The sequence below is a fragment of the Podarcis raffonei genome, chromosome 6 (genome assembly GCF_027172205.1).
Source record: "Podarcis raffonei isolate rPodRaf1 chromosome 6, rPodRaf1.pri, whole genome shotgun sequence".
In the NCBI taxonomy this organism is placed as follows: Eukaryota; Metazoa; Chordata; class Lepidosauria; order Squamata; family Lacertidae; genus Podarcis; species Podarcis raffonei.
The window spans coordinates 97,655,637-97,667,372 of NC_070607.1; the positions used below are offsets into that span (position 1 = coordinate 97,655,637).

General features: G+C 48.5%; 1 long non-coding RNA gene across 1 annotated transcript; it reads left to right on the forward strand.

Moving 5' to 3' along the window:
* On the forward strand, window positions 1–3,265 carry LOC128415145 (uncharacterized). The gene is made up of 3 exons (XR_008330869.1): window positions 1–58; window positions 783–862; window positions 2,852–3,265. It is a non-coding gene; the product is annotated as an uncharacterized LOC128415145 (long non-coding RNA).
* The last annotated feature ends 8,471 nt before the right edge of the window (window positions 3,266–11,736 follow it).

Sequence of the window (11,736 nt, forward strand, 5' to 3'; positions counted from 1 at the left end):
GGCTCCGTGATAGAGGAACTGTTTCCAATAAGGACACACTGCCGGGACTTATTCAACGGTGAGTGTCGCTCAGGGGCGCATTTGGCTGAGACAGCTGGTGAGATTTGCACTGCCTCAAGCATCTCCTTCCGACTTCGCTGCAGCGAAATCTAGGGGATGGTCAGTTTAAAGATTCCAGCATTCGGGGACCCTTGACATGAAAGTCAGCGGCCCCCCAATCCTCACTTGCCCCCAAATGCAAAACCTTGCGAGACTGGTGAACTTCCACATTGGGAGCTGCACGGCCAGGGAAAAAACAGTGCTGTTCAGGGTTGTAAAGACTGCGGAGAGAAGAATTGGGTGCCCTCTTCCCACCTTGGAACAAATCTATGCTTCCAGGTGGCATAAGAAAGCTGCAGAGATAGCGCAGGATAGTGCGCACCCCGGAAATGATCTCTTTCAGCTTCTGCCTTCTGGAAGAAGGTATAGGGTTATAAAGACTAGGACTAGCCGCCTGAGAAACAGTTTGTACCCAAATGCAATTTTGGTTTTAAACGCAGCATAAGGGGTCTCTATAGTATAGTGTATTTTAAAATGGGGTTTCAGAGTTTTTAGGGGGTTTTGAATGTCTTATGTAGATTTTCAATTTCGTTGTTCTGTATGGGACAATGACAATAAAGATATTGTATCATATCGTAAGTGCTCCGAGGCGAAAATGCCAGAGGTATCAGTCTTTAGCTCTTGTGATGTGGGCACAGCCATAACTGCATGATAATTTTTTTATTCCCCGTCTTCTCCTGCAGAGAGGCTGAAAGGCGGAATCCCCTGGCCTTTCCCCATAAACTGCGCCTGTTCCTCCTGCCATGACGTCATCGTTGTCCCGGTAAGAAGAGAGACTTTAAATTGTATGCCAGTGTTGGGTGGGAGTGCCTAAATCTCCATTTGGGGATAGCATGTGGGACAAAAGAAACATGGGGAATTGGGAAATAATGCAGGGAGGGCACTGTGTCCCATAATCCCTCTTCTGTATTCGTAAGAACTCGATTATTTAGTGTGGCAGCAGCTACCCTTTGGAACTCCCTGCCTCTTGATGTTGAGCTTGGAATCGCTTATGTGAATTTTATTCTGTTCTGGTATTTTAACTCCAGCTCTGGAGGCAGATCAGAGCCATTCTGGCTAGTAGCCATGAGAATGGGGGGAGTCTGGGGTGAGGAAGGTCTACCTTTTGGCTATAGATTGACTTCCACCAAGGATCACTTTAGATGCCCCTGACAGGCTCCCTCTCCAACCCATCCTGCTTTCCACTTCCCATAGTAAAGTTTCATTTCATTTATCTCCCTCCTGCTGTGTCCTGAGGGATGCGGGTGGCGCTGTGGTTTAAACCACTGAGCCTAGGGCTTGCTGATCAGAAGGTTGGCGGTTCAAATCCCTGCGACGGGGTGAGCTCCTGTTGCTCGGTCCCTGCTCCTGCCAACCTAGCAGTTCAAAAGCACGTCAAAGTATATAAATAGGTACCACTCCGGCGGGAAGGTAAACGGCGTTTCCGTGCGCTGCTCTGTTTCGCCAGAAGCGGCTTAGTCCTGCTGGCCACATGACCCGGAAGCTGTATGCCGGCTCCCTCGGCCAGTAAAGCGAGATGAGCGCCGCAACCCCAGAGTCGGTCACGACTGGACCTAATGGTCAGGGGTCCCTTTACCTTACAGAATAACGGGTGGGGAAGTAGGATGGCTTGAGTTTCCCACTGGGCATTGCAGTGGTGCTTCACATCGGGTCAGACTATTGGTCCAACCAGGCCACTACTGTCTGCTGTCACTGGTGGTGGCTATGCACCCCACCTGCTGCCAGGGACTGCGCTTCTGTATTCAGAGCATGTGCTCTGCCATGGAGGTATGGTCCCTTGATGAACACTTACGTCCAATGTGCAGGCATTTGCTGGTGATCATGCTTTTATTCCATGCTGCAAAAAACAGCAACACACCCTCCCCCTGCTCATTCCTGCCTGCCAAGATCTGTTATGGGTACAAAGAGAGTAGGCTGGATAAGACATCTCCATTCCACACACCCCACCCACAGACTTCTAACTTAATAATAATAATAATAATAATAATAATAATAATAATAATTCATTACTTGTACGCTGTGGTCTAAACCACAGAGCCTAGGCCTTGCCGATCAGAAGGTCAGCAGTTTGAATCCCCGCGATGGGGTGAGCTCCCGTTGCTCGGTCCCTGCTCCTGCCAACCTAGCAGTTCGAAAGCACGTCAAAGTGCAAGCAGATAAATAGGTACCGCTCCGGTGGGAAGGTCAGCAGCGTTTCCGTGCGCTGCTCTGGTTCGCCACATGACCTGGAAGCTGCACGCCGGCTCCCTTTGATTATATACCCCCTTTGATTGGGAAAGAAAAACCTCGTGGGGCCTTGCAAAAAAGAGAAAAGAAAATGTGTACAAGGAATGTGTAACAATGCAAGAAATATAATTGTACAAGGAAAATGTATACAGAAAGTTTAATTACTGAAACAGATTAAAAGTCCCGCCAGCTTTCTAAGCACCTGGATGGGCTTGTCTAAAGAAGAATGTTTTTAGCAAGGGCCAAAAAGAGTACTGCCACTTTGATGTCCATAGGCCGGGAGTTCCAAAGTGTGGCTGCTGCCACACTAAAAGATGGAGTTCTTACAAAGGCGACACGGGTGTTAACGTAATGCAGGGGCCCCAATTCCCATTCCCCGGAGTGCAGGTGTCCACTGTTTGGGTTTTCTGCCTCAGATGCCAGAATTTATAGGGGCCTGAGTTGAAGAGGGTGGAATCCAGTGGCGAAATGGGAGGTTCATCATCCTCACCCAATCTCTTCTGGCCTTTTTTATTTTTTTAAACAGAAATTTGCCATGTGGTGCTGCAACCTGAACTACCTGCCCTGATGACCTCGGGTGGCTGGAGAAGACCCTTCGACGGAAGCCAGAGCGGTCCCTTTGCTTCGCTCAGAAGGGGAAAAGGAGGGGAAACCGGGGTGGTTGATTTCTCTATGTTCTCTGTAGTGGGATGGGGTCAATCATGCACAGGGGTGTATCTGCAATTGTGCACATCTTTAGATCTTGCAATCAGGGCTTTTTTCAGCTGGAACTTAGTTGGTGCGATTCTAAGAGAACAAGGGGGGCGTTTGTGGTGAGTTCTGGCACGTATTTTCTAGAAAAATAGCAGTGCTTATTCTCCTTAAGGGCAGTTTTCGGGGGTGATTTTAAGTGCTAAAGGGTGAGAAGAAAGTTGTTTCATTAAAGAATCTTTGGACTGCATTCCTGAGTTATGGCATCTGATATTTATTTCTTTATTTAATTGCTTTGTCAAATTTATGCGCCGTTTTATTCTTCAAACAAACAAACAAACAAACAAACAAACAAACAAACAAACACACACACACCTCAAAGTCATTTATGAAAAGGTGAAATGACAAAATCAGGAATGATCTGCAATACTTTAAAACGTGCAGAGAGTTAAAATGCTAAAACACATTAAAACTTGCACCAACTTTCTAAGCCTTTGGATGGGTTTGTGTGAACTAGAACGCTTTCGGCAGATACCGGAAAGAATACGGCAAAAACACCTGCTTGACCTCAAGAGGCAGAGAATTCCAAAGTTGAGACGCTATCGCACTAAATGATCAAATTCTCAGCTAGCTCCTCACTGCTTGAGATATTCGCACCTAACCAAGACTGTGCTTTGCACATAGGTGCATTGCTTACATGTTAGTAGGGGGGTCTTCAATCTTTGGGGGACAATGGTCCCACAAGGAATTTGAAGGAAGTGCAATGGGCATCCGTCACAAAATGCCATGATGTGTGTGTGTGGCACAATGCAAAATGGAAGCCAGGGCTAAAAGGGACAGGACCACGAGATGGCACTGGCAACCCCCAATCAATCGATGTGGAAAAGGTGCCTGTACGTGTTAGCAAAGTCACTTAAATAATGCAGACGGAGTCCAGAGAGAAATAAATCCAGATAGCACTTTACTGACTAGCCTGAACAAAAACAGTGTATAATGTGAGGGGAAAGAAACAGAGGCTTTGTATTTCTTGGCCCCTAGGCATTGGCTCCTGTGGTGAGTTCCCAAACATTTCCTTAAAAAGTTTCTTTCCAAAGTTTCTCTCTTCCCCCAGCCTGGGAAAAGGACTACTAGTAAAAAATAAATAAAAATGGTTTACTTGCAAAGTCTTCAAAGGTCAGATTCGTGTCCTTCAGAAAGTTGCCCAGGCAGTAAAACTTTGCTTAGTTACCAAGTGGGGAAAGTTCCTAGATTGCTGGTATAAGATCTCAAGAGTGGCTGGTGAGAGCCATGCGGTCTGAGCAGCCAGCGGAAACCGCTTCCTACCCTCCAGAGCAGGAGAAAACAAGCTTGCCCCATCCTCTTTGGGATGCCCCATGGCACCTTGGCTCATTGCAGAACACACCCACGAAACCCCCACAGATCGGGAGGGGCCCAGGCCATGGCTGTGGGCTGATGGGACTTGTAGTTCCCAGAGGGTGCCATGTTGGCGGAGGCTGGTTTAGACAACTGCAGTTCTCTTGCTGCCACTTTCCGCACTCCGACTGACTCAGTTCAGTGTCAGTTCCCCGCGGGCTCGTCTTCCCTTTGATGCCAACTTAGCAGACGGCACATTAGAAGAGCTCCTTTTGCTCAGAGACTAAAAGCGCAGAGGACACTTTGATGTCGGAGGAATTACGATCAAAGCTCCCGCCGGTGCCACAATGCAGCTGGCTCTGCAAGTGAGGAGGAAACAAAGAGGCAGCTAAGTGCACTCTGGCTATATTCAGATCGGGAGTGAGGAACTGATGAGTGGAGGAGACCCCACAGAGACGCAGGGCCTGGCACTCGCTTTGATTGTCGCCCGGGATTCGAACCCAAAGCGCTTTACGGAAGAGGCTGGTCCGTGAGGGTGGGGCACCGCCTGACCAACCCCAGTTTTTCCTAGGGTTGTGAAGGCCTGGAAGAAGGATCAAAACGTTGGGGGGGGGAGAAACCACCCCAATTCCACCCCCTTTTCCTCCCTGTTTGTTTCTGAAGATTTGGGGAAATAACAGAAAAGTGAGGAGGGAGTGACCTCATTTTCCAGCTCCCCCCCCCCAATTGCACATTTCTGATTTTCTCTCAGCCAGCCCCGACTTCTGACTTAGAAGCAGCCTAGCCCAGGGGGTGGCACTGCCAGAGAGCTTCTTCTGGGTCCTTGGCCTCAGGTTGTGCCCTTGCAGAACTCATCAGGCAGGAGGATGGAGGTAAAAATGGACTGTGTGTGTGTGTGTGTGTGTGTGTGTGCAGCAGCAGCAGCAGCAGTAATTTTATTATTTATACCCTGCCCATCTGGCTGGGTTTCCCCAGCTACTCTGGGCAGCTCCCAACAGAATATTAAAGGTATAGGTAAAGGGACCCCTGACAGTTAGGTCCAGTCGCAAACGACTCTGGGGTTGCAGCGCTCATCTTGATTTACTGGCCGAGGGAGCCGGAGTTTGTCCACAGACAGCTTCCGCGTCATGTGGCCAGCAGGACTAAGCCGCTTCTGGCGAACCAGAGCAGCACACAGAAACGCCGTTTACCTTCCCGCCAGAGCGGTACCTATTTATCTACTTGCGCTTTGACGTGCTTTCAAACTGCTAGGTTGGCAGGAACAGGGAACGAGCAACGGGAGCTCACCCCGTCGCGGGGATTCGAACCGTTGCCCTTCCGATCGGCAAGTATTAGGCTCTGTGGTTTAACCCAGAGCGCCACCCGCGTCTCAATGTGAGTAAATTTCTTCAAAATAAATTTTAAAATTCTCCAGCAGCACCTTAGAGACCAACTACGTTTGTTCTGGGAATAAGCTTTCATGTGCAAGCACACTTCTTCAGATACACTGAAACAAAAGTCACCAGAAACTTATACATAGAGGGAGGGTGGGGTCATCTGCATACTATCCCTTGCTTTTTCCTGTTGGACTAATTGCAGTCGTTAACAGTCCTCCACAGGTTGACCATACCCATTGAGTCAATCACCCATCTCCCACTACCCTCCTGAGAAAAACCCCACCCTCCCACTATATATAAGGGTCTGGTGACTTCTGTTTCATGTGACTAGTAGGTGGCTGTGACCTTTCCAGACCTGGTAAAAGGCCAAGTCATGTAGCCACCTCCTCCTCCTTCCTTCTTTTTCATTCTGCCTGCTTCCAGCTTCACCTGGACTGCACTCCTGGTTCTCAGCCAGCAGTCCCATGCTTGTCTCCCTTTTGGGGTAAACCTATTTCTATGTATTTGTAACTTTAAGCCTGAAGCCTGCCTTCAGGGATCTGCCTGATCGTGACTGTGGTGTCTTTATTCTTTTTGTTGTTGTTTAGTCGTCTAGTCGTGTCCGACTCTTCGTGACCCCCTGGACCAGAGCACGCCAGACCCTCCTGTCTTCCACTGCCTCCCGCAATTTGGTCAAACTCATGCTGGTAGCTTCAAGAACACTGTCCAACCATATCATCCTCTGCCGTCCCCTTCTCCTTGTGCCCTCCATCTTTCCCAACATCAAGGTCTTTTCCAGGGAGTCTTCTCTTCTCATGAGGTGGCCAAAGTCTTGGAGCCTCAGCTTCAGGATCTGTCCTTCCAGTGAGCACTCAGGGCTGATTTCCTTCAGAATGGAGAGGTTGGATCTTCTTGCAGTCCATGGGACTCTCAAGAGTCTCCTCCAGCACCAGAATTCAAAAGCGTCAATTCTTTGGCGATCAGCCTTCTTTATGGTCCAGCTCTCACTTCCATACATCACTACTGAGAAAACCATAACTTTTACTATACAGACCTTTGTTGGCAAGGTGATGTCTCTGGCAGGATGATACCTCATAGCAAATCAGGGAGCCCATGGTCCATCTAGTCAAGGATCGACTCTGCTGGTGAGCAGCACCTCTCTGTGGTCTCCAGTGAAAAGAGAGTCTCTTTCCCAGCTCTGCTTCCTGCAGAGTCTTGGGCCACTGGCATGCAGAGGTCCTGCTCCTGAAAGGCCTTGCCATATAGAAACACCAGCTCCTTCATCTCTGCATTGGATGTGAAATTACTGTCAGGTCCTCTCCTCAGTGAGGCCAGTTTCATGTATGCAAGGATGCAACCTGACTACAAGACTGGTAAGAAGCAGCTGAAGGGAAACTTACAGGCTCCATGTAAGGTTCAAGGAGGGTTCCAGCATGTACAGTAAAATAATGGGTTGAATAAGGTTGCATTTCAAGGCACGTGGTTAGAGGAGAGATAGTGGGGTGAGAGCAGGTGGTCGGGTAGAGAATGAACAGCTAACATGGCATAGTTTTAGCCTTCGTGACATTTTCTGCTAAGGCAATTTTTTGAGCCAAGCTTGTTGAATGGTTTGTACTCTTGTGGTCTGTTCGTAGTTCTTTGAGCTGTATTGACCAGTCCAGCACAGTGGGAGGCAGGGGGATAACCTCGTCTAGTGAGGTCTCACTCTGAACTCTCTTGCTCTTTTTGGGGAAATAACTGGTGATTTTGCTTTGCCTCCTTCGATGCTCCGTAGAGCTATGAGGCAAGGTTAGCGTGACTCCCAGGTCCTTACAGTTCTTCCTGGTGAGGACCATAGTAGATATAGAGCATGGAGTAATTGAATATCAGCAGTTCTCTGATGTCTCTCTGCTCCGGGGGGGGGGGGGAGAGAGCTTGCCTTGGCAAATGCCAGAGTCCGGGTGCTAACACTTGATGGGAATCACTAGCGAGGGCATGGATTAATAGTAGTTGCCACTGGAGCTTACTGATATCTCTGACAGACGATAAGATAATAGCTGATGCCAAATAGAAATTATTGAGCCAAACTTGCTTTCAGTTCCTCAGGTAATCAACCGGTTCTGGTTTCTAATTGCGACAGAGGTCTCGATGTCTTCGCATAGGGAGTGCTTTAGTCCCGTTTGCTAATAAGCCTCTTTGCAATATTTTTTTTATTGGGAGCAGGTTGTCGAGCCTCTCTCAAAGTGAAGTTGTGAGCCTTGTGAAGCTATAGAAACTCATTAATAATGCCTCTCATTTGGGGGGCTGGGGCTGGAAGAGAGCTCAGCTTTTCCTTTCCTGCAACCTCGCGATGGAGGTTGTTAGTCCGATAAAATAGCAGGGAGAGGATAGAATGCAGCTTTGAGAAGAGCTCTAATAAAGCATTAAAAGGTAGAACGGGGAGGCAGATAAACTGGTGCCAAGAAATAGATTAGGTGTGTAGATCTTGCCTTCAGTTAGGGAGTAGCCAGATTCACCATGTCTCCTCCATCTTGACCGGAACCGGAACCCTAACATGGCATATATTTTGCCTGTACTGTATAGTTTGTGTTCTGGTGGAAATGTTCTCACAGATTCTTTCAGCTCTGTCTGGTAATGCCGTCCCAGATAAAGTCTGACCAACTGGGAATCTGGGTGTGAGCCTCTGTACTTGTAGCCTCAAGTATACCTGAAGGAGCATCTCCACCCCCATCGTTCTGCCCGGACACTGAGGCAGCTGCATGTCACAAGACACTGTTTACATTCCACAGTTCAGTTACTGTTGGGTTCTCACGGGAAAGGGAGACTGGATGTGACGTACACTGGTTTCCTGTTCCTTTGTTCTGTCGTTTCTTTGTTGAGTGAGTTGCTCTCTGCTCTCACAGAGGCAAGATGTACATTTGTGTGTTCTCGGTATAGCTGAGAAATAAAGTTTAGCAATGTAGCACTATACCTGCTTATCCTTTCTTTGCAGACTACACTCTGCTGGGCTCAGGACAAGATGAGCCATATCAGCTCCAGATGGACACTGAGGTCCAGCTCCAAGGGCCTTCTGGCGGTTACCTCTGTCAGTGTTTGTAAAAAGAAGAAGAAGGGGGGGTTCTGACCTCCCTTTGTCACCTCAGCCTGGTCCTCGGACCCTTATCGGCATAAAAGAGTCCACAAGAAAAGTATCCTTGCAAAGTACTTTCTGCTTTTATTCTTAAAAGTCTTTCTGCAAAAGTGACTGACCAACTGTATACACATCAACACTACTAGCTTTCACTAACCAACCAACCCAACAACAAACTAACATTTCTCACTCTATATATACAACCTGGTGCAGGCCGCTGACTCATGCTGACCCAGCTTTTTAAGCATTAAAGAAACAGCGGCCAATTTTTAGCCGTGACAAGCTCGCTGCGAGATGCCAAGTTATAGGGAACCAGGCAGAGGGCCTTATTGGTGGTGGCACCTGCCCTGTGGAACACCCTCCCAGCAGATGTGAAGGCAATAAACAACTATCTGACTTTTAGAAGACATCTGAAGGCAGCCCTGTTTAGGGAAGTTTTTAATGTTTGATGCTTTAGCGTGTTTTTAATATTCTGTTACGGAACGTGGGTGGTGCTGTGGCCTAGGGCTTGCCGATCAGAAGGTCGGCGGTTGGAATCCCTGAGACGGGGTGAGCTCCCGTTGTTTGGTCCCAACTTGTCAAAGTGCAAGTAGATAAATAGGTACCACTCCGGCGGGAAGGTAAACGGCGTTTCTGTGCGCTGCTCTGGTTCGCCAGAAGCGGCTTAGTCCTGCTGGCCACACGACCCGGAAGCTGTTTGCGGACAAACTCTGGCTCCCTCGGCCAGTAAAGCAAGATGAGCGCTGCAACGCCAGAGTCGTTTGCGACTGGACCTAACTGTCAGGGGTCCCTTTACCTATACCTTTAATATTCTGTTGGGAGCCGCCCAGAGTAGCTGGGAAAACCCAGCCAGATGGGCAGGGTATAAATAATAAAATTGCTGCTGCTGCTGCTGCTGCTCGCACACACACACACACACACACACACACACACACTCCATTTTTACCTCCATCCTCCTGCCTGATGAGTTCTGCAAGGGCACAACCTGAGGCCAAGGACCCAGAAGAAGCTCTCTGGCAGTGCCACCCCCTGGGCTAGGCTGCTTCTAAGTCAGAAGTCGGGGCTGGCTGAGAGAAAATCAGAAATGTGCAATTGGGGGGGGGAGCTGGAAAATGAGGTCACTCCCTCCTCACTTTTCTGTTATTTCCCCAAATCTTCAGAAACAAACAGGGAGGAAAAGGGGGTGGAATTGGGGTGGTTTCTCCCCCCCCCACGTTTTGATCCTTCTTCCAGGCCTTCACACCCCTAGGAAAAACTGGGGTTGGTCAGGGGGTGCCCCACCCTCACGGACCAGCCTCTTCCGTAAAGCGCTTTGGGTTCGAATCCCGGGCGACAATCAAAGCGAGTGCCGGGCCTTGCCTCTCTGTGGGGTCTCCTCCACTCATCAGTTCCTCACTCCCGATCTGAATATAGCCAGAGTGCACTTAGCTGCCTCTTTGTTTCCTCCTCACTTGCAGAGCCAGCTGCATTGTGGCACCGGCGGGAGCTTTGATCGTAATTCCTCCGACATCAAAGCGTCCTCTGCGCTTTTAGTCTCTGAGCAAAAGGAGCTCTTCTAATGTGCCGTCTGCTAAGTTGGCATCAAAGGGAAGACGAGCCCGCGGGGAACTGACACTGAACTGAGTCAGTCGGAGTGCGGAAAGTGGCAGCAAGAGAACTGCAGTTGTCTAAACCAGCCTCCGCCAACATGGCACCCTCTGGGAACTACAAGTCCCATCAGCCCACAGCCATGGCCTGGGCCCCTCCCGATCTGTGGGGGTTTCGTGGGTGTGTTCTGCAATGAGCCAAGGTGCCATGGGGCATCCCAAAGAGGATGGGGCAAGCTTGTTTTCTCCTGCTCTGGAGGGTAGGAAGCGGTTTCCGCTGGCTGCTCAGACCGCATGGCTCTCACCAGCCACTCTTGAGATCTTATACCAGCAATCTAGGAACTTTCCCCACTTGGTAACTAAGCAAAGTTTTACTGCCTGGGCAACTTTCTGAAGGACACGAATCTGACCTTTGAAGACTTTGCAAGTAAACCATTTTTATTTATTTTTTACTAGTAGTCCTTTTCCCAGGCTGGGGGAAGAGAGAAACTTTGGAAAGAAACTTTTTAAGGAAATGTTTGGGAACTCACCACAGGAGCCAATGCCTAGGGGCCAAGAAATACAAAGCCTCTGTTTCTTTCCCCTCACATTATACACTGTTTTTGTTCAGGCTAGTCAGTAAAGTGCTATCTGGATTTATTTCTCTCTGGACTCCGTCTGCATTATTTAAGTGACTTTGCTAACACGTACAGGCACCTTTTCCACATCGATTGATTGGGGGTTGCCAGTGCCATCTCGTGGTCCTGTCCCTTTTAGCCCTGGCTTCCATTTTGCATTGTGCCACACACACACATCATGGCATTTTGTGACGGATGCCCATTGCACTTCCTTCAAATTCCTTGTGGGACCATTGTCCCCCAAAGATTGAAGACCCCCCTACTAACATGTAAGCAATGCACCTATGTGCAAAGCACAGTCTTGGTTAGGCGCAAATATCTCAAGCAGTGAGGAGCTAGCTGAGAATTTGATCATTTAGTGCGATAGCGTCTCAACTTTGGAATTCTCTGCCTCTTGAGGTCAAGCAGATATTTTTGCCGTATTCTTTTCGGTATCTGCCGAAAGCGTTCTAGTTCACACAAGCCCATCCAAAGGCTTAGAAAGTTGGTGCAAGTTTTAATCTGTTTTAGCATTTTAACTCTCTGCACGTTTTAAACTATCGCAGATCATTCCTGATTTTGTCATTTCACCTTTTCATAAACCGCTTTGAGGTGTGTGTTTGTTTATTTGTTTGAAGAATAAAACGGCGCATAAATTTGACAAAGCAATTAAATAAAGAAATAAATATCAGATGCCACAACTCAGGAATGCAGCCCAAAGA